Source organism: Danio rerio, chromosome 24 (genome assembly GCF_049306965.1).
Source record: "Danio rerio strain Tuebingen ecotype United States chromosome 24, GRCz12tu, whole genome shotgun sequence".
In the NCBI taxonomy this organism is placed as follows: Eukaryota; Metazoa; Chordata; class Actinopteri; order Cypriniformes; family Danionidae; genus Danio; species Danio rerio.
Genome location: NC_133199.1, coordinates 5,196,417 through 5,223,157, shown reverse-complemented (window position 1 = coordinate 5,223,157; position 26,741 = coordinate 5,196,417). Strand labels below are relative to the sequence as shown.

At 36.7% G+C, this 26,741-nt stretch overlaps 1 protein-coding gene and 1 long non-coding RNA gene across 11 annotated transcripts in view; both read left to right on the top strand.

Annotated features, from left to right (window-relative positions):
- Nucleotides 1-12,591, top strand: part of LOC141380811 (uncharacterized) — a 190,429-nt gene extending 177,838 nt beyond the window's left edge. For 3 of the 9 annotated variants that reach the window (XR_012399672.1, XR_012399674.1, XR_012399678.1), the window contains 2 exons: nt 3,477-3,575; nt 11,991-12,591. This is a non-coding gene — a long non-coding RNA (uncharacterized lncRNA). Of the gene's footprint in view, nt 1-2,805; nt 3,576-11,990 lie in introns of those variants that run through there. The other 6 variants (XR_012399676.1, XR_012399677.1, XR_012399671.1 and 3 more) reach the window with 5 other exon arrangements.
- Nucleotides 12,592-14,372: 1,781 nt separating this feature from the next.
- The window catches only part of agtr1b (angiotensin II receptor, type 1b), a 250,778-nt gene continuing 238,409 nt past the window's right edge, over nt 14,373-26,741 (top strand). For both annotated transcript variants that reach the window (XM_068217143.2, XM_073941398.1), the window contains exon 1: nt 14,373-14,647. The gene's annotated coding sequence lies outside the window, so the exon portion shown is untranslated. The remainder of the gene's footprint in view (nt 14,648-26,741) is intronic.

Below are 26,741 nucleotides of genomic sequence, written 5' to 3'. Positions count from 1 at the left end.
AAGGAAATTTTCACAGTATGTCTGATCATATTTTTTCTTCTGGAGAAAGTCTTATTTGTTTTATTTCGGCTAGATCAAAAGCAGTTTTTATTTTTTTAAACATTTTAAGGACACAATTATTAGCCCCTTTTAGCTATATATTTTTTCAATAGTCTACAGAACAAACCATCATTATACAAAAAACTCTAAGCTGTATAAAAGTGTCTTAAAAATATCTAGGAAAATATTATTTACTGTCATCATGGCAAACAAAAAATAAATCCAGTGCAAGTGCAAGCTATAAATCCAATAAATTTATTAGAGATGAGGTATTAAAAATAGAAATGTGTTAACAAAATCTTCTCTCCATTAAACAGAAATTGGGGGAAAAAATAAACTCCCCCCCCTTTCCCCCCAATTTCTGTTTAACAGAGAGATTTTTTTTCAACACATTTCTGGACATAATACTTTTAATAACTCATCTTTAATAACTGATTTAATATTTGACTAGATATTTTAAGATACTTCTATACAGCTTAAAGTGACATTTAAAGTCTTAACTTGGTTAATTAGGTTAACTAGGCAGGTTATCGTAATTAGGCAAATTATTGTATAACAGTGGTTTGTTCTGTAGACTATCGGAAAAAATATGTAGCTTAAAGGGGCTATTAATGTTGACCTTAAAATGGTGTTTAAAAATTAAAAAAACTGCTTTTGATCTAGCAGAAATAAAACAAATAAGACTTTTTCCCAGAAGAAAAAATATTATCAGACATACTGTGAAAATTTCTTTGCTCTGTTAAACATAAATTTGGAAATATTTAAAAAATAAAAAAATAAAAGGGGGTCTAATAATTCTGATTTCAACTGTATATATAGTAAATAATACACTTTTTCTTTATTTTCCCCTTTATTATACATCACTGTTGTGTTTTAAATGTGCAACACCTGATTTCTTGAATTTACTGTTTTTTTTTTTTAATTTGTTACTGTTTGGAACAGTATATTAATTGCTGTAAAAACTGATCTTACTAATTATGTCTCATATGTTTAAATGGATTTATTGATCACTAATTAGATTTTTAAAAAAAAACGTAGACATATCTGAGCTACTTTAGCAATGTCGCTTTTTAGCTTAGATTGCTAATTTGAAAGGTGGAAAGGCAGTTTTTATGCATGACAATCCCACACTTATGCTGTTAAATCGATGCCTCGTGTCCAATAAGAGGAGGCCGTGGTAATGGCTGCACTTGAGAGATAAGGAGGAAGGGCAGGCGCTCTGACTGGTAGGCCTTTGTAAAGGCTAAATGTCTTTTATTGTGTCAGTCAGATTACAGAGTGTGAGGACCACAGAGGGACAGATGATTAGATGAAGGACTCATGCCCGTCTAAGTGTTTCTTCCCTGCGACATATAAAGGGTGCTCTAGAAAACGCCTAATGTTTTACATAATGATTTTCAATTATGCATAAACATTCAGAGTGTGAGCGGGGGTCAGACAGTGGATTGGTTCTGTTTGAAGGCGTTAAATGAACATGTGGCTTTTGTATGTGTGTGTGTGTCGTAGACAATGAGATGCCTGGAAATCTCTAATCTACACTTGTTCATGTACCTTCTGGTTGTGTTCCAATAGATGATGCTGATGCTTGTTCTTGGAGACTTGGGTAGGCAATGGTCAGAAGTTATGTTGTTTATTTATGACTATTTTATTTTCATTCATTTTTTTCCTTTTCAGTTTAGTCCCTTTATTAATCTGGGGCTGCTACAGCAAAATGAACCGCCACCTTATCCAGCATATGTTTTACAAAGCGGATGCCCTTCCAGCTGCAACCCATCACTGGGAAACACTCATACACTCCCATTCACATACTTACTCTACGAATAATTTAGCTTACCCAATTCACCTATAGCGCATGTCTTTGGACTTTGTCACCAGAGCACCCACAGGAAACCCTTGCGAACACTGGGAGACCATGCAAACTCCACACAGAAATGCCAGCTGACCCAGCTGAGGCTTGAACCAGCAACCTTCTTGTTGTGAGGCAACACCACTACCCACTGCGCCGCCCACTATTTTTTTTTTTTTGATGATCTTCTAGAGCCTTGTATGTATCAACAATGTCATTAGTTCTGTTTCCGACTAGGACTGTGTGCTTATCATTATTAATCATATAATAATCATATTTGCTAACATATTATGGCATTTATATGTTTTAGAAGAGTCAAAAAGACTCACTGGCACAGTGGGTAGCATGTTCGCCTCACAGCAAGAAGGTCGCTTGGTCGCTGGTTCGATCCTCGGTTCAGTTGGCGTTTCTGTGTGGAGTTTGCATGTTCTCACTGCGTTCGCGTGGGTTTCCTCTGGGTACTTCGGTTTCCCCCACAGTCCAAAGACATGCGGTACAGGTGAATTGGGTAGGCTAAATTGTCCGTAGTGTATGAGTGTGTGTGTGTGTGTGTGTGTGTGTGTGTGTGTGTGTGTGTGTGGATGTTTCCCAGAGATGGGTTGCGGCTGGAAGGGCATCCGCTGCATAAAAACTTGCTGGATAAGTTGGCGGTTCATTCCGCTGTGGCGACCCCAAATTAATAAAGGGACTAAGCCGACAAGAAAATGAATGAATGAAGAGTCAAAAACTTACATAAAGCACCTTTAAGTTTCACAAAAAAGGTAGCATCCAAAAAAAAAATAAATAAATAAAAACTGTAAAATGTCACATTGAAAAGGGCGAAGCTTCTATGATTTTAACGCTTGCGATTTTGTTTTGTTGTGTGTCGCTGTTCGCATCCGCCGCCTTAATGATTTCACAACTGTGTTTTCTTCTTCCAGAATGGCGAAGAACATTGAAGGCATCGCAACACTGTAACAGGGGTCATGAAACATGAATAACCCAGAGCAGCACGAAGCCATTCTGATTTCATGATGACAACGAGGTTTCTCTCAATATTCACACCAATACAATTGAACAAAGTGAAAGAGATGAGGGCAGGGGGAGAGAGAGAGAAAAAAGCACCCTGATGAAAGTGGAGGCCGTTATTTGAAATTGAAAGAATATGAGGATAGTTAGTGGCTGTATTCCCAGCGGATGCCTGGCTGTCACGGGTGTGGAGCTCTACTGTTTAATGTACACTCATGCTCCATCACCCTTCCCGTTCCATTATTCCAATCTCCAAACTGCCGTTTCATGCACACTTGGGCCGACCCCATGCTGCTCCCGCTATTTATTGAATACATTTTTTACTCCAAAAACATTTTTCCACCTGAGCTGCCACTTACAACTTCCGTGGCCATGAAAGCATGCAAGAGAGAGAGAGAGAGAGGAATAGATGAAGAGAGAGGCAAGATAAAGAGAAAAAGAAGGAGAGATGAGGGAACAAGACGGATCCCTCTGCTCCGTGACGCGTCCATTTTTGTGACTCGCTTCTTGGGTTGACGCGGGTGAGCTAACGCGGAATAAACTAACAGCGAAAGTCGTTTATTTCTCTTTTTATGTATTGTAGGAGCCCATCAACACACACTCTCTCTCGTCCTCATGAAAAATAAAAGTGGTGAATAGGTTGTCCCCAGCTGTGAGGAGATGTTCGGAAATCATAGAGAGGGTAAGTACACACCAGCCTGGTCCATTATTCAATGCGCTAGATCAATTTTAAAAAGTGCTTATAAAAAAAAACACACTGAATTTGGATTAAGCTACTGTAGAAACGTATGTTGACAGAATATACGCATATATTTGGCTAACGGTTTATGTACTGTGGCTATGACAAACTCCAGGATTAAGGGAGAGACATAAATTGCTTCAGATGTCCCAGACGTTAGCCATTCACACGTTGACCAACAGTCTGTCACTGTGCTGTTTATCTGTACTGCAAAAAAATAAAATAAATTCACTTGAAGTGAACGGTCAGGAAGGCATGTCATAAGTATCAAAGGAAAATGTCTAGTAATAGGATAAGGACACAGCCCCATGAAAACAGTATTTATGATACAACAACATTTCAATTGCGGTTGTACTGTTCCATATACTTTCATGTTATGTCAACATGGTGCAGATTTAAATCCAGGGAGAGAAATAGTACACTGTAAAACCCAACAGTCAACTTTATCAAATGAAATGAGTGTAGTGAACTCAGAATTTACTCAAAGTCAATTCATTTGAAAAGAGTTTTGAACTCTGAAGTTAATTAAATGCCTCATTACTTCAACTTAAATGGAGTAAGTACACACTACTAATAGTTATTTTTAACTCAAATAGTTTGCTGCAATCGGTTTCCTCAATCAGTTTGAGTTGCCTTAACATATTGTGTTTTACAGTTCTCAGTTGGTTTGCGTTCTCTTCCTTTATTGGGTTTTACTGTGCTTAGATTGATTCATTAACTCAAATAGATTAAGTTTACAGTACTCATTAGGATTCGTTTTTGAACTTAAATGGTTTGTTGCAATCGGTTTCTTCAAACAGATTGAGTTACCTTAACTTTTTGGGTTTTACAGTGTACAAAAAAGCTACAGATTAAACCTACAGTTCTAACATAATTTAATTTAAATAGGTCCTATTAATACTTATTTTACAAGACGTAAAATGAGTAACTGATGTCCCTAGAGTGTTTATGTGAAGTTATGCTATTTTCATGACTGTCGCTTTAAATTCAAATGAGATTGTGCTCTTTTCAAAAGAGGGCGGAGCTACAAACACCTATGTGTCAGCATAGTGGCAGACTCAAAACTCTAATAGCAGATGACTGCTTCTCACTCAGGGCTGTCTATGCTAATGAGGGAGAGATTGTTTCTAATGGGTGGGGCTTTCCCTCTCTGATGATATGTACTAAGGGAAAATGTCAATAAAATTTTATTACTGTTTTTTTTATTTTATTTTTTTTTTATGAAGTGTGATTTAAAAAAATAGAATTCATCCTTTTTTTTACCATTAGAGTATGGCTATATTTACACTCTGTTGCCACACAACTCTGTTTAAACACTAAAAGTTATTTTTGCATAATAGGTCCCCTTTAACATATGTCAACATTGTCTTTGGTGCTCAAGAAACCCCTCTGTTAAAATGTAATGAATCCATCACCGATTATAAACTGACAAATCCAAAGTCCCTTGATCTTTTGATATATAAGGTCATCATACTGTAAAAACATCATGTAAGTTTCAGAACTCAACATGATCTTGTTCGTCTATAAACAACGTATAATGAACCCAATCTGCCAAAATGAGAGGTTATGGAATGTGCAAGTTAATTACACGCTAGTGTGGTTAAAGAGATCAGTGCCTGCTTCTACAGTACATCACTGCCAGTTTAGCGCCACCCACCAATTCACACTGTAGTAGTAAATAACAAGTAGGAGGAGTAGCTGTTTATGAAATCAAACCATTATTTTGGTACTATTGCTTTGTTTGTTATTACACATCGCTTCATATGTACTAGAGTAAAAAGAGTATTTATGAAGGGATGTATGCTGCCAGATATCCATGCAGACATTTATAGTGCATCAGTGGGCTCACAGCTGTATTTCTTCCAACTTTATTAAATAAGGAAACTGTTAGCCAGTCATTCAAATTGTGCGTTTACATCTGTGTCTAAAACCTACTTCACCTTTTTAGTAGGATCTAATGAAAAGGGTTGTCAAAACATGACAGAAACCAGCCGTTTGCTTCTAAATTATCTGAATCTTGAAAAGGTTATATGTGGACTCAATACTAAATAAAAATGGCTCACTTATTAAACCTTTTATATCTGTCAGAGGGTGGCATGGTGGCTCAGTGGTTTACTGTGAATGTAAAACTCGCAGCAAGAAGGTCACTGGTTCGAATCCCGGCTGGGCCAGTTGGCATTTCTGTGTTAAGTTACATGTTCTCTCTGTGTTGGGTTTCCTCTGGGTGCTTTGGTTTCCCCCACAGTACGAAGACATGTGGTACAGGTAAACTGAATAAACTAAATTGGCCATAGTGTATGAGTGGGTGTGAATGGGTGAGTGTATGGGTGTTTCCCAGTAATGGGTTGCGGCTGTAAGGGCATCCGCTACATAAAACATATGCTGATATAGTTGTTGGTTCATTCTGCTGTGGCAGCCTCTGAAATAGAGACTAAGCCGAAGGAAAATGGATGAATAAATATCTGTCAGGTTGATCCCTGCTCAGTGGCAATACCTGCATGACACGTCATGTGCACACAGTTTTATTATTAATCCACAGAATGGGTTACACCAAGTTACATACTACAGCGCTAAAACATATCAATGATGTGTTGCTTCAATTTTAAAGTAAGTTTCTGTGAGATTAATTTATTGTTTTAACATATTATCTGTGATAATGTCCCATTGCGAGGGCTGTTGCTAGAAGGGATACAGCTGCAGCCAGAAGTTACTGAGAATTCATTCATTTTCCTTCGGCTTAGTCTTTATTTCAGAAAACACCAAAGCAGAATGAACCGCCAACCGTTCCAGCATATGTTTTTACAGAGCGGATGCCCTTACAGTTGCAACCTAGTACTGGGAAACACCCATACATTAACACACACTCATACACTATGGCCAGTTTAGCTTACCCTATTCCCCTAGCACATGTCTTTGGACTGTGGGGGAAGCTGGAGGAAATATATGTGAACATGGGTAGAACATGCAAACTTCACACAGAAATGACAACCGGGATTCGAACCAGCGTCCTTCTTGGCTAACCACTGAGCCACCGTGCTGCCTTTAGCAAGTATTATTCATTCAAATAAAGAGATTTTTCGCTGCTTTTTCAAACGACTTATTTAAAAATGAGCTAAAACAACACAATTGTTGAGATTTTTGTGTGACAGCTTAATTGTTTTATGTTCAATCCACTTCAATTTGTTGCGTTCACTTAATCGATTTGTGTTAGGAGAACATGAGTGAATTGTGTGGGACCCTGCATGTTTTACAGTGTTTGTATTATAAATTTAATAACCCATCAATTGTATTTTATTAATTTCTACTTCCAACCCAACCCTGACAGTAATGTAAAAATGATAATTATAATAGTAATTAATTATTAAATTATCCATTAAATTGCATTTTATATATGTCTGCCCCTACCCCAACTCTAAAACTAGCCCTCACAGTAATGTAAAACTATTAATTACTGCTGTGATGTCACAAAATGTATGCTATATTGATGTTAGTTGGGAATCACGCTGGCGCAGTGGGCAGCACAATCGCCTTACAGCAAGAAGGTCGCTGGTTCGAGCTCCGGCTGGGTCAGTTGGCATTTTTGTGTGAGTTTGCATGTTCTCCCCGTATTCGCATGGACACACTCCGGGTGCCCCGGTTTTACCCACAAGTCCAAAGACATGTGGTATAGGTGAATAGGGTAAGCGAAATTGACCATAGTGAGGCGATGCAGTAGGTAGTGCTGTCACCTCACAGCAAGAGGGTCGCTGGGTCACTGGTTTGAGCCTCGGCTGGGTCAGTTGGTGTTTCTGTGTGGAGTCTGCATGTTCTCCCTGCGTTCGCGTGGGTTTCCTTCGGGTGCTCTGGTTTCCCCCATTTTCCAAAGACATGTGGTACAGGTGAATTGGTTAGGCTAAATTGTCCGTAGTGTATGAGTGTGTGTGTGTGTGAATGTTTCCCAGAGATAGGTTGTGTAAAATGTATAAAACATTTGCTGGATAAGTTGGTGGTTCATTCCGCTGTGGCGACCCCGGATTAATAAAGGGACTATAAGCCGAAAAGAAAATGAATGAATGAATGAAATTGACCATAGTGTATGTGTGTAAATGAGTGTGTATGGATGTTTCCCAATGATGGGTTGCAGCTGGAGGAGCATCCACTGCATAAAACATATGTTGGAAAAGTTGGCGGTTCATTCTGCTGTGGCGATCTCAGGTTAATAAAGGGACTAAGCCGACAAGAAAATGTGCTAGAATCCACAGACCTATCCCTTCTAGACTTTTTCCAAGTTGCTATCTATATTATGTCAAATAACTTAGCAGTTAATGCTAATCCTTGCTATAGCACCCCTTGTGGCTATGCTGAGATCTCGCATTGAATTACAAATTTCAGAAAGCAATAACGTGTGAATTCAAGCTTGCGCAGCTTGTCAGTTTCATTCACGTACTGGTGTAGAGTATGTTCCAGGCTTTATACAGCAGTCAACAAGAATTTGGCAGGGTTTATTTTGTTAAAGTATAGATGTTAGGGGTGTAATTGGCGTGTGTGTGCTTTGGCAGGTGGAAGGAACGCCGCTTTTCAGACACAGTCTAACCCTATCACACACAGGTCAAAAGCAGAAGGGGAAAGACGTGACACTTATTCCACCAGCGCTCGGCCCTGCTTTGTAATGGCCCTGAAAGCGACGCTTTCCAACAGAATTACACTGGCTTTGTGTAAATAATCAAGGGCTGACCTGTGGGGTTAAACCCCGTAATTGAAGTGATACTTCAAAGCGACGACCACCACCTTCACTGGATACTGTTTGTGTGTGAGTGTGGAAAAAAAGGGGACCATTTGAGAGGGACAGCTTCCAGTGTGTGTGTGTGTGTGTGTGTGTGTGTCCGTTTGATTGGACAGGGATGGCTCTGTGGGAAGGTCTCATCTCCCCTACAGCTGCTCTCTCTATATCCATCTCATCATTTTTCCCGCTCTGTCCCTCTTTCTCATCTCCTCTCACTCATTAAATGAGTGACACAAATGCAACATTAAGTTGCGTCGAGGCCACAAATGGATAAATAAAATCAAATGATCTGATGTAATGTATTCTTTTCCACCATTGCACAAATGTGAATTGAGAGTCATTTTCCTGGTTGTGGAATGACTGTCTTCAATGGCATTTTCCCCCCAATCCACATGCATGATGACGACATTTTTCACTGCGCGTTAAAGCAAAAGTTTTAACTTGTAAATAATATAGCCTATATTTAAATGGGCTTAGCCACGGAATCTCACAGAGACTGTGGAATAATGCCGCAGTGTAATGTGTTGACAAAGAAATGGCTGAAACAGAGACCCAACACCTTTTCATTAATATTCATCGGTGTCACTGGGGGGAATTTATCATCATTTATCAACATTTAAGGCTAATTATTATGACTGACGTGATGGGTAAATGAGGTCAATACAAAGTGTCAAAAACATTATAGACACTGATTTACAGAGGAGTTTAGCATATAGAGAGCTTTTTAACATGCCGTTTCACACCGAGGCGCGGACAAACACAAAAGCACAAATCAATAAATGACGTTGATCACCAACTGCAATAAGCCACAAGAGGCCTTGCGTTCCAGTGATTTTACTACAGCTAATGGGAGATGTTGGATAGCAGCACTAAAGCTGTTAAAGGACAGTTGCAACAACATTATATAAGAGGGGTGGGGGTATGGTTAATTAATAATTACATTTGTTACTATGCTTAGAAAGAATTCTTTGGTCTCCTAATTATAGGTTATTTCATTGATATATAGTTTAACCATAGATCTGCATACAGTTGACAACCTAATTTCAATATGATTTTAGAAGAAGTTAGGACTATTTGTTGCAATAAAAGTCTGTTTAATATAACTTTAGATTAAAAATAATGGGCCATAAATAAAGTAGGGAGAAATGGATCAAAATAACAAGTCTCACAAATATTTTGTTTTGATGTCAAACCCTGCTTTTTTTAATCAAATCTACCTGTAACTTCAAATTAGTCCAATTGCATGGACAGAATAAGATGTCCTTTGAAAAAATAACCCGCATAACATTAAACATCAGTTGTATTTACGTTGGCACAAAACTAATGGATTCTCACATCTGACACAGATCGGATTTGTTGCATACATTTTAACATAAAAATTCACTTATATTAAGGATAATCAATAGATTTCTATTGGTTAAGTAAGGGATAAAGTACATCCAGGCGGTTGTTATCGCAGAATAAAGCCTGACAGGCTTATTGACAGCCCAATGCAAAGCCGAGCACTGTTGTATAAGACTCGAGGGCTTTCACATCCTGTCCAAGCAACTATCATGGATGACTTCATCCAGCTTATTAAATGATTACTTACTTGTTTACTCCAAGGGCCATTTATATTGAAGTTGATATTTAGTCGCACCATATTGGTGTTTCGTAACATCTAGTTTTTATGAGGTGGGTTGTTAGCCCAATGCTCAACTCCCAATGTGGAGGACCAGGACATGCACAAATACACTACGGCCAATATAGTTCATTCAATTCCCACAAGGAGAACATGCAAACTCCACCGTTTCGCTATTAAATTATTACTTGACTTTTTTTTTTTTTTTAAATACTCGCAAAACATTGTTCTGAGCCATAATAGTTTATTAATTCTTTAATTTAATGGAAAGCTGACAGAAATGAAACTGGCTGAGTGATGCTGATGAAGCATACAAACGCATGTGCATTATTCAGTCACAAGATGGTGCCAAACATGTCAAAAATGATGAACGATACTATCCTACGGATTATTCATTCACAAGATGGTGCTAAACAGTTATAACAGATTAGCAGAAACAAATAAATGTGGATGTAAGTGTATGGAGGTGAATGTTTTCACTGATGGTCAAGGTGAAATAAAGCTCCCTGATGAGCCCGTGTTATTTAGCTGTTGTTATCTTGAGATAACTTACCCTGGAATGTTGCGACTGACCAATCAGAAGAAGTGAGTACTCCAAACAGCCGTCTAATAAATTATTTTAAATACATGACATGGAGGCAAAAAAACTGTCTTATGTGACTATTTACTCCCAGAGCCATTTATATCGAAGCTGATATTTAGCCGCATCATATTGGTGTTTCATAACATCTAGTTTTTATGAGGTGGGTTGTTAGCCCAACGCTCAACCCCCAACCTGGAGGACTACTTACGGACAATATAGCTTATCGCGTCTGGTGTTAAACATTATCATGTTTAACAATTTTTTTTTTATTAGGCTTTGTTCAAATAAGAGCTTTGAAAGTGTGTTTAGAAGGACACTGCATGACGTCCAACAAGCAAAAACAGTTAAGAATTGCTATTATGCTTTCTTTCTGCAACAGCCCTACATCATAGCCAAGCGACACTGTACTATGCATTGTGCCAATTCAGTGGTCAAAACTTCACAAGTTATTCCAAACCTATGGTAGCTGTAAACTCCAGGAGTTCGGTTATCTACAAACCGTTCCCCATTGTGTCCGACCGATGGTCTTCCAAAGTCAAGAAGTCCAGTTATCCACTGAGCAAAACGCTCATGCAAAGACAAGCCTGTAGACAGATGCACTTCTCGTAGCACACGCAGGGATAAATTGATCCCTGGTCTTGCTCTAGCTACAGGCCTCCTTCCCTCATTAATTTTACCGAGTCCTCCAGATGGGAAACAAAATATTAATTTTATTCAGCCTAAGGCGCGGAGTCGTGCGAAGGTGCTCCGTAAATCAGAGGGCTCTGGCGAAGACGCAATATCGCAGGACGACCGCAGAGGCCTACGGGTGGGCAGAGGCTTCAGTTTGTCATAAATGTAATTAATTGAATGGCAGGGAATGATGAATCGATCAGAACACGTGGAGCAGACGTGACTTCCTTAGAGCCATGGCAACCCCATACCAAATTATGCAAATTAATTGGCTCTACCAATGTGGCATAAAATGCTAGTGCTACTACACTGCATGGTACATTAGTCAGTTCATCCAATAAAAACCGCATTCTTTACAAGTGAATCCTTGAGTCACAGTGCTCAGGGAAACTATTCATTTGCAGCACAGATGTGAAAGTCTGGCAGCATTTTGCAGCCCGTTTCTGGCGGAAAGCGGCATGGGGTGAGTCGCATGTGTGAGCCGGGGTGAGCAAAGAAAAGAAAGAGACAAATAAAAGAGATAGAAATAGTGAGAAAAAGTGAGTGAGAAAAGGCTAGAACAGATGAGACACTCTGTTGACCGTGACCACAATGACATCTGGTATGGAAGCTGTACAAGTGTTGCTCATTGAAATTCTACTGTTGCCTCAAACTGATCATCTCAAAGCCTTGTGTCCAACTATAATGTCTCTCTCTCTCTTTTTTTTTGATCCACTCAAGCGAGGACCTGAGGGAGTCTATTGGTCACATCTCCGAGACGAAGTATCACTGATTTTGTCCACAATGTTGCTCTACCACCTGCTGAGTCGCTGCTGAAATTGCTATTGTCAACACAAGCGCACATACGCACTTGCGCACACGCGACATGGCTCTAATTAAAGAGACTGTCCAATGAATGTCACTCCTGCTTTTCACATTACTCCATCTGACTTCTCTCCGTCATGATAGACTTTGTCACATGGGTGGATTATGCTAATTGTCCATAAATCTAGGGGCTTATATCAACTTAATTTACACAAATCCTTTGCCTTGGACCTCTGAATTCATGTCTGTCATGATCAAAGGCAGAAGAGATCATTCTCCGAAGAACATAAATTACATATGAATATCAGATTTATAGGTTTGACACATATCCTAATTAGGCTATGTAAAAACACTCATATCTAATTTTTATATCTTTTTTTTTTTAATTACATGCTTTGTGAATATTTGATTAAATGACATGTCACTTATTTGATTAATGCTATTAATTCTCATTCATTTTCTTTTCAGCTTAGTCCCTTTATTAATTAGGGTTACCACAGTGGAATGAACCGCCAACTTATCCAGCATATGCTTTACGCAGCGGATGCCCTTCAAGCTGCAACCCATCACTGGGAAACATTAGTACACACTCATTCATACACTATGGACAATTTAGCTTACCCAATTCACCTATAGTGCATGTCTTTGAACTTGTGGAGGACACCGGAGCACCCGGAGGAAACACACACGAACACCTGGAGAACATGCAAACTCCACACAGTAATGCCAACTGGCCCAGCCGAGACTCAAACCAGCGACCTTTTTGCTGTGAGGCGACAGCAGTACCCACTGCGCCACCCTGCTAGTCTGTTATTCATTGTAATCTATTATAGATGCACAGCGGTATCGGCTGCCTGTACTTACTGGTCAATTTTTGGATTTATTTCATGATATCCGTAATATTAAGATGGCCAAAACTGATGGCTTGTTAATTAAAAGTTGCACATCTGAATAATTCAATGTTTTTATTTATTTTATTATTATTTTGTCAGAGTGAAATCATAAATAAAAGAAACCGACCACACTTCAGGGAATTGATATTTTTCTGGAGCAGCAAAATTAATGATATACATATAGCAACAATACTGACTTTAATTGCTAAGTACATTTAGTATATATGTTCAATATGTCAATAAAACTTATTAAAATAGATATTGAACAGAGAAATACCTTTAAACATTGTCATATATATATATATATATATATATATATATATATATATATATATATATATATATATATATATATGACAGCATAATTGAGTACACCCCATTTTGAAAAATATTTTTTAATATATTTCTCAGTGATTATAGGCAATGTATTTTGGTGCATTTAAACAAAACAGATTTATTAAGCAGATATATTTATTAAAATAATAGTTTAGTCACCAAACATATTTAGAAATTAAAAAAATTATAATTTAATTATCTTTAAATGCTATCTAGAAATAAATTAAATTCAAGCAAAATATTGAAAAAAAACAACCTACAAAAACTATTTTTTATTTATTTATTTGCTTCTCTTGCATTTTCCTTCATTTAAATTAATAATATTTTATAAGCTCCAGAATTGACTTAAGTACAGAAACTAATGTAGATGCACAAATAAAATAGTGTAAAATAGTAAGATATATTTGTGAGTGGTGTACTTATATATGTTGAGCACTGTATGTATAATCTTGTGGCTCTCTTAAAATGTTGGAAAGTTGAATGTTAAACTTATCTTATCCATGTTAAGTAAACGTGTTTAGGTTGTTGTTGTTGTTTTTTTTGTTTTGTTTTTTTGTATATATTGGAGAAAAACAGCTAGTACTCTATACTTTTGTATGAAATTGACCAATAAGTTATATCATATCAGCCAAAAGTGTTTCAATGAAAAAAAAAAACAATAATTTGTATGTAAAAATTTGTAATACGTTGACACTTTTTTCAAGTTTGGCCCATGGAGCAACCTGTTTGAGCACTGCTGATTAAATCACTGAAACTTTTGTGTGGGTGTATTGGTATGCACCTCATGCAGTTTATATTGTTAATATTACTTGTGTTTTGTACGTATGACAAATGTAAATATGTGAGAGTAGTATTTGTATTTACTTTCTAAACTAATAAAGACAATGTGTTAAAAGAAAAGCTTTGGAAAGTGTTTGGTATTGTGTAAACATAAATTGATAATAAAATAAAACATTCCATTATATTTTTTATTTATTTATTTTGTTTGTGGACCTATGTGTATTTTTATTCATGGACAAGGTGAATAAGCCTAGTATCATAATATAATCTATCAATGTTTACGTTCCGTAAGTTCGATGACCTCACAGCATGCCGCCATGTTGACGCGATGCTCGGCGTTTCACTAAACAGCGGAAATTTATACGTGCTTATTGACTCTGTACATAGCAAAACTAAGACTTTTTTGCAATTCCGAAAGTGAGGACAACACAGCGATGCATGGTTATCCCGATTTGCCAGCTGACAACGAGAGAATCCGTTTCTGACCTGTACAGCCAAGCAGGAATGGCTGACGACGGAAAACGCGCCAAAGACGAGTGTAAACATCGGCACGGCATTCACAAGGTAAGACGATTTAATTACAGAGAAAGTTCTGAACAGCAGCTCCCTGTGTTGTTTATCTTCCCTTCGAAAGGTAAGTGAATCAATTCCTTGTGTAAACTGCTTTCTAAAACTCGGCGTCTTAAAGTAGATGAACACGCTGAACCATGTCCATAGGGGGCAGTGAAGCGACTGCTATGAATGTTCGCATACTACTGAACATGCATAAAACACAAATGTAAATATTTGGGGAACGTGGTGTGCCCGATATGTAGACCAAAACATTTTCTATTATGATGTTATGATATCATTCTATGATATGGTTGATATGCATTGTAGGTTTGAGAATTTGATTCATCATTTGATTATTAGGCTACTGGTTTATACTGAGTTGATCATGAACATTAAATGTCAAATACATTTGTGCATTTGATTTCTGATATGAGAATGCATTTTGATTTATTATTTGACAGTTTGAGTATTTGATTCATCATTTGAGAGTGCATTTTGATTTATTATTTGGTAGTTTGAGCATTTGATTTATCATTGAATTATTAGGCAACTGGTTTGAGTTGATCATGAAAATTAAATACCAAATACATTTGAGCATTTGATTCCTTATAAGAGAATGCATTTTGATTCATTGTTTTATAGCGTGAGCATTTGATTCATCATTGAATTATTGGGCTAATGGTTTATACTGAGTTGATCATGAAAATTGAATATCAAATACATTTGTGCATTTGATTTATCATTTGCGAATGGATTTTGACTAATTATTTGATCGTTTGAGCATTTGATTTATCATTTAAGAATGCAATTTGATTTATTTGATAGTTTGAGTATTTTGTTCATTATTTGAGAGTGCATTTTGATTTATCATTTGATAGTTTGACCATTTGATTCATCATTGAATTATTGGGCTACTGGTTTATACTGAGTTAATCATGAAAATGAAATGTCAAATACATTTGTGCATTTGATTTCTGATATGAGAATGCATTTTGATTTATTATGTGATATTTGAGCATTTGATTTATCATTTGATAATGCGTTTTGATTCATTATTTGGTAGTTTGAGCATTTGATTTTTAATAGAATGCATTTAGGTTTAGTGTTTGATAGTTTGAGCATATGATTCATCATTGAATTAGTAGGCTAGCGGTTTATACTGAGGTGATGATGAAAATTAATTACTAAATACATTTCACCATTGGATTTCTGATATGAGAATGCAATTTGATTTATTATTTGATAGATTGAGTGTTTGATTCATCATTTGAGAGTGCATTTTGATTTATTACTTGATAGTTTGAGCATTTGATTTATCGTTGAATTATTAGGCGAATGGTTAATACTGAGTTGATCATGAAAATTCAATATCAAATACATTTGTGCATATGATTTCTGATATGTGAATGCATTATGATTCATTGTTTGATAGTTTGAGCATTTGATTTGTCATCTGAGAATGCATTTTGATTCATTTTTCGGTAGTTTGAGCATTTGATTGATCATTTGGATAGTTGTATTGAGTGTTTGATTTATTGTTTGAAATTTTTAGTCATTTGAATTTTCATTTGAATTTTGTTTGGAAAAGAAACTATATAAAGCATCAGATGTTTTAAATGGAAAATAAGGGCATTGGCATCATGGAAAAAAGTGGTGTATCCCATGTATAAACATGATTTAAAACTTTTTTGAAATCTCAGTAGTGTCTGAAAATATATTACTACATTTTAGTCTCCAAGACATTTTAGATTAGCCTAATTAATTTTAACAATTCCTTGAAACTTTTTAAACTTTTTTTTTAATAAATCCAAATTATTAAGTCCAATAATTTGGCGCACAATTTTTCAACTACTTTCCACAGACTCATTTAATGAAATGAATGGTTGGAAACAATAGTGCCTTGAGTTCTTTAATCGACTGACATAACCAATTATCTTTGAACTTTTTTGAGCTAATAATTTTAGGACCCATTTTGGCTTCCATTGTGAGTGCAATTCTGTTCAATTTTAAGTCTCATTTAACCGGAAATATTCTCTCTTTTTTTTTACTGTAATCAACATATTAAACATTAACACGACTGACTAATAACTTCAAGATAAGATTACATTGAAGCATTTTCGAAAGCATACTAGTTCATAGATCAGACGGAAGAAATGGCTGAAAAATCATGTCACATTTGTGCCCACACGCTTTTCTTGTGGCATTCTTCCACAAAATGGCAGCCCAAGACAGAAGGAAAGACGACGCAGATCACGAAGAAAGACAAGCACGAGTGACATCTTTCTTCTAATAACAGAGAAGGTCCTTTCCAACAGCACTATCCTTCCACAGCTCCCTCTTTTTGAAATACACGTGTCACTGCAAAGTGACAAATAGCACATATTAATTAGGTACTAGACTGGGCGAGATTGCTGTTATTAACAGGGAAGGGGAAGGTCGGATTTAATTGCCTGTGACATCAAAGTCAAGTGACTGGTATTTCAAGCATCATTTAAAATGTTTGATATGGAAGCCATTGTTCTCACATAAAGGAGCGTCTAAAAATACAAAAGGAGAATGATGGGGAGCAGAGACAGTGCTGAGGCGGTTATCTGCAGCCTGACTGCTAATATCACCAGGGCTGCTCGCAAAATGACTGGCTTCTAATGGAATAATCTGTTCCCCTCAGTTCAAACCTGTTTTCTTGCATCCTTATTTTTGCTCTCAAAAAATAGTAGTGTTAAAGTGCTTTTGTTGCATTGAATTAAGGAAAATATTCAGTTCGTGGGATCTGTCTGTTCAATTAGCATCTTATTTTGGTCATTTTTCTTTCCCCCCCAAAAATAAAAGCCATTTCTCCTAGGGGCTGTAAAGCTGTAGAAGCTGTAAAGGATATTAATAGTATTGTACATTTACCTTGAACTTTTAATTATTACGAAAGCACGTTACGCTCGGCAATTAGACGTAAATAAGTGCATCACTTTTAGTGTACAATTAGGCTGATGGCACTCATGATGGGGATTACAGAGATATGGTATGAACCGGCGGCGGTCTGGCTAATGATCGGGAGGGGCCGACAGTGCAGAGAGCACCGCGCGGTTAGTCGCCCGTCGTCATGGCAACAGCACGCTCTCACTCTGTGGTCCCCAACCCTAAAATTAGTGCTGAGGTGCGCGGCTCCAAAACGCATTCCAGACTCGCATTGTCAGACTCACATTTGGTCGAGCTGCACCAAAAAAAAAATCACCTTCGCCATGTCTGTATACCAACATGCACGGATAAAAAGCAGCAATAAACAGAAGGAGATCTCTCCAGTCTGACTCGTAAGCACCCAGTTTGCAATCCCATTTATGTGCTTTGGGGGCCTTTCGCTCTCGTTGCTGTTTCGAAGCCATCCGCCATCTGCTAGCCACAACCATTCAGCTTTTATCATCAGTCCCAGGCTGAGGGTTACAGGCCCCTCGAGGAGGAACTACAGTAGTCCATTGGAAAGCATCGCATCATGAGTGTATCCATATTAAAGCACACTCTGCCGACAGTACAGTAAAGCTACATCTTGGTCCTGGACCATCCTCGATCTATTTCCACGCTGATTTTATTCCGCTCTAAATGGAATGTTAATGCAAACACTGTCAGCGGCAGGTCTTTAGATGTTCCGTCTCATGCATATAACATAGCTTAGCGCTGCCTCCAGAGTCTGCCGTTCTATAAGACTCACCAGGTGCACAGCTCGGCAAATTATCAGATCAACAGGGAGGCGACTACAACATCCTGATGATCGCAGGACCGCGCAGCACATCATTTAGAAAATAGCCTATTCGTTTTTCTTGCTTTTTTGCCAGCATTAAAGATAATTTACTGACTTTCAACTCCTGATTTGGACGCAGAAACACTTAAGGAGTAAACCGCCAGCTGAGGTGCACGTTAGCGACTTCTGGTAGGGTTGTAATCCTGAAGATGTCTTGTGTAAAACAGGGAAAACTTCTTGCACCTGACTGCAGCATTTTGCAGTGGTACTTTCAGTGTAGCTGTTTTTCGCCTTAAAAATCGAGCGATTAATCATTGGGGTTGACAAAGAATCCTTAGCAATTGTGAATGCGAGGGAATTATAAGGGTTTATAAACTTCTAAAATAGATCAATCAAGAGCATGTTGTCATGACTAATGTCTCTTATTTGATCACGATGACTGACAGGGTAAATTATGCAGTTTTAGACTTGGCTGAAAACTCTTGCTTCATCAAAACCTGTTTGACTTGTTCAGAAGTAATAATTCATAACTGACTGTCTTTGGCTCAGCGTGAGAAGTTATCAATCATTATTAGCAAAAATGATACAAGTGTCAGTTCTTTCAGATGAGTGGCATGATAAATATGACTATAAGTAATGGTGCTCGTCTCGTTTTAAAGCACAATAAAGCTGCCAAATCTGCCTTTGTGAGGGCTTTCAATCACTAATATGGATTATAATAACAATACATGTATAGGGTTAAATGTTTTTGTGTTTACTTAATTATATATTTTCCTTATGTTTTTTTTTTCTTTTTTGTGAAAGATCATGATGTTTGGTTATTTTCACATCAGTGTTGGCACATGTGGGCAGTCTAGCATCAATTAGAATAATTAACCAATAACCTTGCTATCTGACAGCGTATTGTTTGTGGAATTAGTGATATTTTTTTAAGTTATGTGGACACCTAATGAGATATCTCATCAAATAACATTTACAAAAGTGATTTATTGACATTGAAAGCATATCAAATGCAAGTCAAGTGCATAATGTTTCTAAAGCATTTGTCAAAATAAAATGTCAAAAGATGAGTAATATGAATAGCTTTGTCAGCATTCAACTGATGTAAAATGAAGCTCCATACTTATTCTGACCTGTGACTGTATAAAAGATTAAGTGATTGAAATATTTATGATATGATACTTAATTTTAGCCAATTGAAATATCTGTCAATTGTGTAAACCTTAGTGGTTTTGTAGGATAGTAGCAATCTATAAAGCTCTAAAATTTGGATCTAAATATGCTTGATCACTGAATGCAATTTTAGTAGGGGTCCTCTGTCAAACATAGTAGAAATGTATGATGATAGTCATTTTTTTGCTATTAAAATCTAACAAACATTATATAATGTATGATATGTATTACAATTTAAAGTGTGATACCTTGGGTATTAAAAAATAATAATATATATTTTTGCCATGGACCGGTATAAGATTCTGATGTTATAACCTTGAATAAAAATATCACGGTTTCACTGTATTGTGATTACTGCTCTAAATTGTATTCTTTTTATATGTCTCTTTACAATTACTAATGTTCCTTTACAATTTAAAATGGCATCTTTGGATCTTTTCTACTGGAGACTCTGTTGTCCTTAAAAAAAAAAAAAAACATAAATAAAAAATCTTACACATACCTTGGCCCACACTGCGCAGATGTTTAACCCGTCATTGAGTCTAATCACTTTTGTAAATGTGTGTACATTTTTATTTATTCAGTTTTTATTAATTTCAGTAAAATTAATGACTAATTTGAAAATGTGTGTTTGATTTATTTACAATACAGTTTGTAAAGTCAATTTTTTTTAAAATTATTATTAGTATATGTGAGACTTGCTTTGTGTACCAAATAAGGGGATCTAATCGGAGTTAGATTGTAAACATTAAATTAAAAAAGTTAAAAAGCTAGTAATTGTTTTTAAGATATTAAGTTTTTATGATACTCCCAAAATAATTAAGCATAAATCTGCAGGTTTTTTACAAAACTCACTGAAGAAATAGCAAAAATTGTCCACAGAGTCAGGCCTAAACATGCACATTTTGGCAGGTTTTAAACCTTGACTTTCCAAACCTCTGTATCCCTTGAAAACGGTTATCATCCCATGCCTAATTCATTAACATCATGCATTTTTTTTTTTTGCAAACAGTCAATTCATATACTTATATATACAACGAAAGGAAGGGGTGGGGGGAATCTGTTTACTGTGCATCATCAGATTAACCAAGAAACTTGTGATGACAGACAAACTGCAGCAGAGAATTCATATGTTATATAATAAACATTCAATTCATCTGTATTTGTGTAGCGCTTTTACACTCTTGAAAATAAAGGTAGAAAATCTGTCTCTGAGGTGGAACCTTTTCAAAAGGTATATCTTTGTTCTGAACAGGTCATTAAATGCACAAATGAATAGCCAAAAAGTACGAATGTGTACCTTAAAGTACATTAAGGGTTCAAAACTAAATCCCAATGGTACTAATGTCCACCTGTTAAGTACAAATGTGTACCAGAAAAGGTACCACCTCAGTGACATGTTTATTACCTTTATTTCTGAGTGTACAGTGTGGATCGTGTCAAAGCAGCTTCACATAGAAGATTATAGTGAATTGAAATAGTGTCAGTTTAGTTTTCAGAGTTTAAGTTCAGTTCAGTGTTGTTTAATATTCAATGCTGAGAGTCCAAACACTGAAGAGTAATCCATCGATGCGCAGCTCTACAACGTAAACATGACTCACTCAATACCAAGAGACTGACCCGACACCTTGTGCCTTCCTTCTGATGGCCATTGGTTGGAGCTGTTATTGCACAAACAGCAAAACACATTCGCAACATGGCCTTGCAGGGAGGGGTACAGAGACAAAATACATATTGATAAGTTGCTACGTTGGTCCCCAACAGAAGCGGTCCCTGGACGAGTCACAGATTGGAATTATAATGAGTGGGATTACCACAGCACCCCCCCTATCCCCAACACACACATACACATCACCCCGTCTGAGTGCTCCACGACACCGGGCTCTGCCCCGTGTGGACGACAGGAAGCCGAAGAACATACTGACGTTAATTAACAACATCTGACACAGATGCTACGCTTGTACTCGCACAAGAGGTGGTCCGGCACATTATTACATTTCGGGTTATTTCCTTTCATTTGGCACCCCCATTTCCACTCTTTCCTCCTCTCTCTCCATTTTTAATCTTCTTGACACACTGTCCTCCCGGTCCATCAGGGATGCAAGACCCGAACAGGCTTTCAACGCAATTAGGCTTTTGCTTAATTTTCAATAAACTGCTCTTTTGTATCGTCCTCGCTGCATTATTTGCCCTCTCACCTTCATTTGCGTCCAATCTGTTTAAATCTGCAATCCTGAAAATATTGTGACATAAAACCTAACTGTCAGGCCACATATGGCGAGCTTTCATCCTGCGGGCTCCGGATGAGATGTACAGCTAGTCTAGAGATAATTGACCTCAGGAGATGGAGCAGATATTGTACTGTAATACTAAGAGCAGAGGAATAAGGGCAACCTTTCCTGTCAATCCATCAGAAGGCGCTGAAACAAAAGGACTAGGGTTGAACTCGTTATTGCACCATACCTCCGTAATTAACCCCAACCTTCTACTGTTGTTACACCATGTCAGGGTGAGGAGAGCGATAACATATGTTTAATATCTCCTGCAACTAATCAAGGGACCAAAAACTGAAATAGATGTGTGATTCGCCGCGTTGTCTGTAAACGTGTTGATAAGCAGCACATATGTCAAATAAAGATTTGCAGAGACTTGTGTGTGTGCAATGTGTAGTACTGCTAACAGTCAAATCAACGCAGTCTGGAAGATAAAAACAGGCCTGCTAGGTAAAGGAACCCCAATGTCACCAATTCTTAATGCCTCTTCTGTAAAATGTGCAGTGACCTAAGTTCCCTCTTGCCCTGTCTTGTTAATTACCCTCATATATCACGTCTTAAATGCCGCACCGTTTACCTGCTGCGGGTTGGCCATCCTGTGCGCACCGGACCCGCAGAGAGCTGGACCGGCTGACGGAGATGAGATGCATCCCGTGCAGCATCAGGACCCGCATCACTACAGGAAAGTCGCCACAGAGGTCACAAAACAATGACTGCTGAACTGCTCCTCTGTGTATATAAACATACTAAAACGTCAGAGAGGATATGGAGATGTCATATACTGATGTGTCGTTCACGATTATGTGATCTGAATTGTCTGCTTGATTTGGCCCAATCGCCATCAGCGTTTTTTCGTGTGAGTGCACAAATTATCCACAGCAATTTTTTTTTTTTTTTTGCTTTAGCTTCAGAGATGTTAAACAATGAAATGTGAATAATTTGGATAGGTAAATATGATAAATCATTTGAAAATGCCATGAGCTTTCAGCGGTCTGGAAGGCAGAAGGGGTGGGGCAGCTGAAACGTTATGCTGCCGCCACCTGCTGGTAATCTCTTTTGATTTCTCCCCCTGTGTGGCCACTTAAAAAACACCCCCAGCCGCCTCTCTCTCTCTCTCTCTCTCTCTCTCTCTCTCTCTCTCTCTCTCTCTTTCTCTGAATCTGAAGCCACTAACAGCGTCAGAACAGAAACGGTGGAGAATCGAAATGTAAAGGTTTTGATTTATTTTTTTATTGTTCACCTTTCAGTTTCACAGCTAATTATTCAATTAAGATATTATGCCTTATGTATTCATTAAATTATTCAGTCTATCTAAAAGCTTATCGAAATAATGCATGCACTGTGTGATTTCAAAATATAGCCTATATAAAAACATATTAAGATAATTACATTGTTTCTGAAACAGCGATCAAACCGACATCGTATAGAGATATACGAACTAAACCATTTCAGTCTTGTGTGCTAAATATTTCTCTGTATATAGGCTAATAATTCATAAATACGTTGGAAAATACTTAACTCACCGTTTAGTCCTCGAATTCCGACTTTTTTAATGTAATATATTCAAAAAGTGGATTTCAATTGGTCTTTGTTGATTTTTGTCTTCTTCCTGAGACGTGATTGCTCTTTATTTCCACTTTAAAACATATACAAATATATGTAAACAATGCGTAAACAACAAATAGCCTACATAAACTGTTTAAGAACGTTTTAAATACAATTTGTGATGGTTTTGTTAAAGTTAATATTATTATTATTATTATTATTACTTTTGTTGGTGATTTTATTATTATTATTATTATTATTATTATTATTATTATTATTATTACTAGTAGTAGCCTAGTTGTTATTTTTATAGTATGTGAATAATTATCCTACAGCTGACGAATATTTCGTTTAAATTAGGGTAATAAAAAATGTATTATGTAGAAATAACATTTAAATAATTGTTAATGTTTTAATGAAATTATGTTTATGAACATACAATTAACATTATGGTTGCATTTTATCAAAACAAACTTACCGAAAACTTCAGCCCTTTGCTTTTCTACAGAAAACTTTAATCATCACTTCCTTTTTATTTTTGTGTTAATGAAATACAAATCATTTCATTGTTTTATATACATATTTTTTATACATGTACGTAACCTATTCATTAAGAATCACATTTTAAAACAGCGCTGCATTTTTCGCGAGACAGCATTTCATCACAGTAGCGTATGTGTAAAGATTTTATGGACTTGTGCTACTTCTTTCAGATATTTTCGTGTGATATTGCTCTTAGAATTTCCCACCATAATCAGTAGGTTTTTAAAAGCGAGATTAGACTGCATCTTTTTGACTGGACTACAGCTGCCTGGACTCCATGCTGGTGAGCGGTGGTCTCAGACTGGTGGAGGTGGCATTAGTGCCCTCAGCGGGGCAAAGGGGGGCTCAAACCAGACAATAGTCCGCCAAAAAACTGTCTATACCTCTTGTTCAAATTGACTGGGGTCTGGAGATTTTCTGCTACGACACGGATCAGTCATACGCTTGCCATTTAAAAATGTATATTGAAATTAATTATTCACCGCAGATTGGCTATAGAGGCCCTAATTGATAAAAGAATGTGTTTATTTAAGCTGACGACTTTTCATGTGTAAGATTGCTTGTCCATTGTTCTCCAGAGGGCCCGTCAAGGTGAGATGAGACAGGGGCCACTCATTCTTCATGAACAAAAGGAACAAATGAATGCGCGCACACTCCCTAATGGTTTCCCCGTATACATGGGTCCACGGGAGATAAGTCTAACAAAATTAGTATGCAAAAGAGCCACTCTCTCGAGGCCTATAATTTTCTTTGCAAATGATTTCCGTTTTGAGGATGAAACAAACACGACAATGTCGTTGTAAGCGCTGGTGCAAAATGTGTGCGTGCGACGAGCTCCGAAAAGAAGAGGGATTTGAAGAAGTTAACCCTCATCAGCAGGTGGTTGTCGAAAGGAGAGAAAAAAAACCCAGAAAAGATTCTGCTTGGTTCCAATCATATTTAGTTGATTACATCTGGCATAATGCCCTGGCGAAAAGGGCCCACGGAATTCAGAAGAGCCATTGCTTTGAGAGGGGCTTGCTTGAGTTCTTCAGCACCATGCTGTGCCATCTTTTTCATCAGTTAACTTAATTAAACATATATCCACCCGAGAGTGTTCACATATTCTCTACCAGTTTAGTCTTTGTTAACTGTCTGTCTTCAAACAGTCCCTCAAGTGTAAAATGCTCTTATTTGCATGAACTTTTGTTTTTTAAACCCAAGGGCTGGGTAGTATTGAACTTAATTGTTTTGCTTTGATAGCATAATCATCTGCTAATTACTATAGTAATAATAATAATAGCAGTAGTAGTATATAAATATAATTTATTTGTTCTTGTTTTCTGAAATTATAATAATATTGTTCATATTGCTCATACAATTATTTAACTTTCTATCTTACGTATTTAAATTGACTGCGATTTTAGTTTAGAAGGACCTACTTATTGATGTTTATGAATAATTTATTTATTTCTCCAGCTGAATCTCTAAACACCTCCTCCATCTAATTTTTATGTACCATATGAGGACAGAAGCTAAGTCGTAAATTCGGAATCTGCGGATTATTCGATTTTAAACGTAGGCTATAGGTGCATTTCTGCGCGAGTGAAATGCGCATACGCGTGCGTTTATTGGACTAAGAGTTTATGCACGTTAATTGCGCAGTTTCCCTTTCATAAATGCTCGAATAAATCATAGCAATGGATAACAATACTCTGCCTGTATTTTATACGTTCCTAACGTGGTCTGCAGTCGCTCTCCTTCTCAATAAATCATGTACTTACTTCCCAGGAGCTTCCTGCTCTGTGGTGAAGATTAGGACCCCGTGCCTTAGTGAAAGCCAGGAGCAGTTTGAAATTATTAAGCGTTTAAAGACATCACAGTTCAAGTTATTTTATGCACTTCTAGCGCTGTACTTTGTGCCAAAGGTTTTCATGCATTTTGACTCTTCTTCTTCTTTTCAATTTTACTTGTGGTCTAACAGTATGTGAGCATAACCCTATAATACCAATAATTCATTCAGTAGGTTAGATATTTTGCTATAGTATAAAAGCATGTGAAAATGTAAAAAAAAAGCATGACAAAAACAGTAGCAATTCATTATTATTATTATTATTATTATTATTATTATTATTATTATTATTATTATTATTTATTGTACATTGCCATATTTATATGTTACACATATAAATATGATTGCTGTCTTAATTAAAATACCAACTTAACTGTTGCGATCTCTTTAAGTCGGATGCTGTTTCATTAAAGAAACATTATAAAATGTGAGAGAAAAAAAGCAAGGACATTGATGAGAATAAATATGAACAAATATGGCAATCAAAAGCCAACATCTGGCAACATGATGCTTAAGTTAATTTTCACTGAACAAACACCCGTGTACAAATAATTAGATTTGCGGGTGATTATTTTGCAAACTCAAGTCTGTTGTCCTTTTATACCTTCTGGTTAATTTATTTACTTTTTATTCTGTACTCTTATTTTCAGCAGCATTTTAAGAAATATATTGTTCAATAAATAATTTTTTAACCCTTCAGACATTGCTATTGTACACTTAACCCTGAATGGATCATCATTTTTTAAAGAAAAGACCAGGAACACAGTTTTACAAAAAGAAATAGGTCAAAAATGTTTTTTCTTAAGGTGATAATTACAGGGATAAAATACAATTATTTATTATAATAATAAATATATGGTAAAATAACAATGTAATGATATTATTATATTATTTTACTTTTATTTTAATTTTATTTTTCATGAAAGTGATATTAAAATGTAAAGTGCTTAAGATATCGGTTAAATTATAAGTATTTTTTTCTGTATTAAAAATGCAAAATTTAAAATCAGCTTT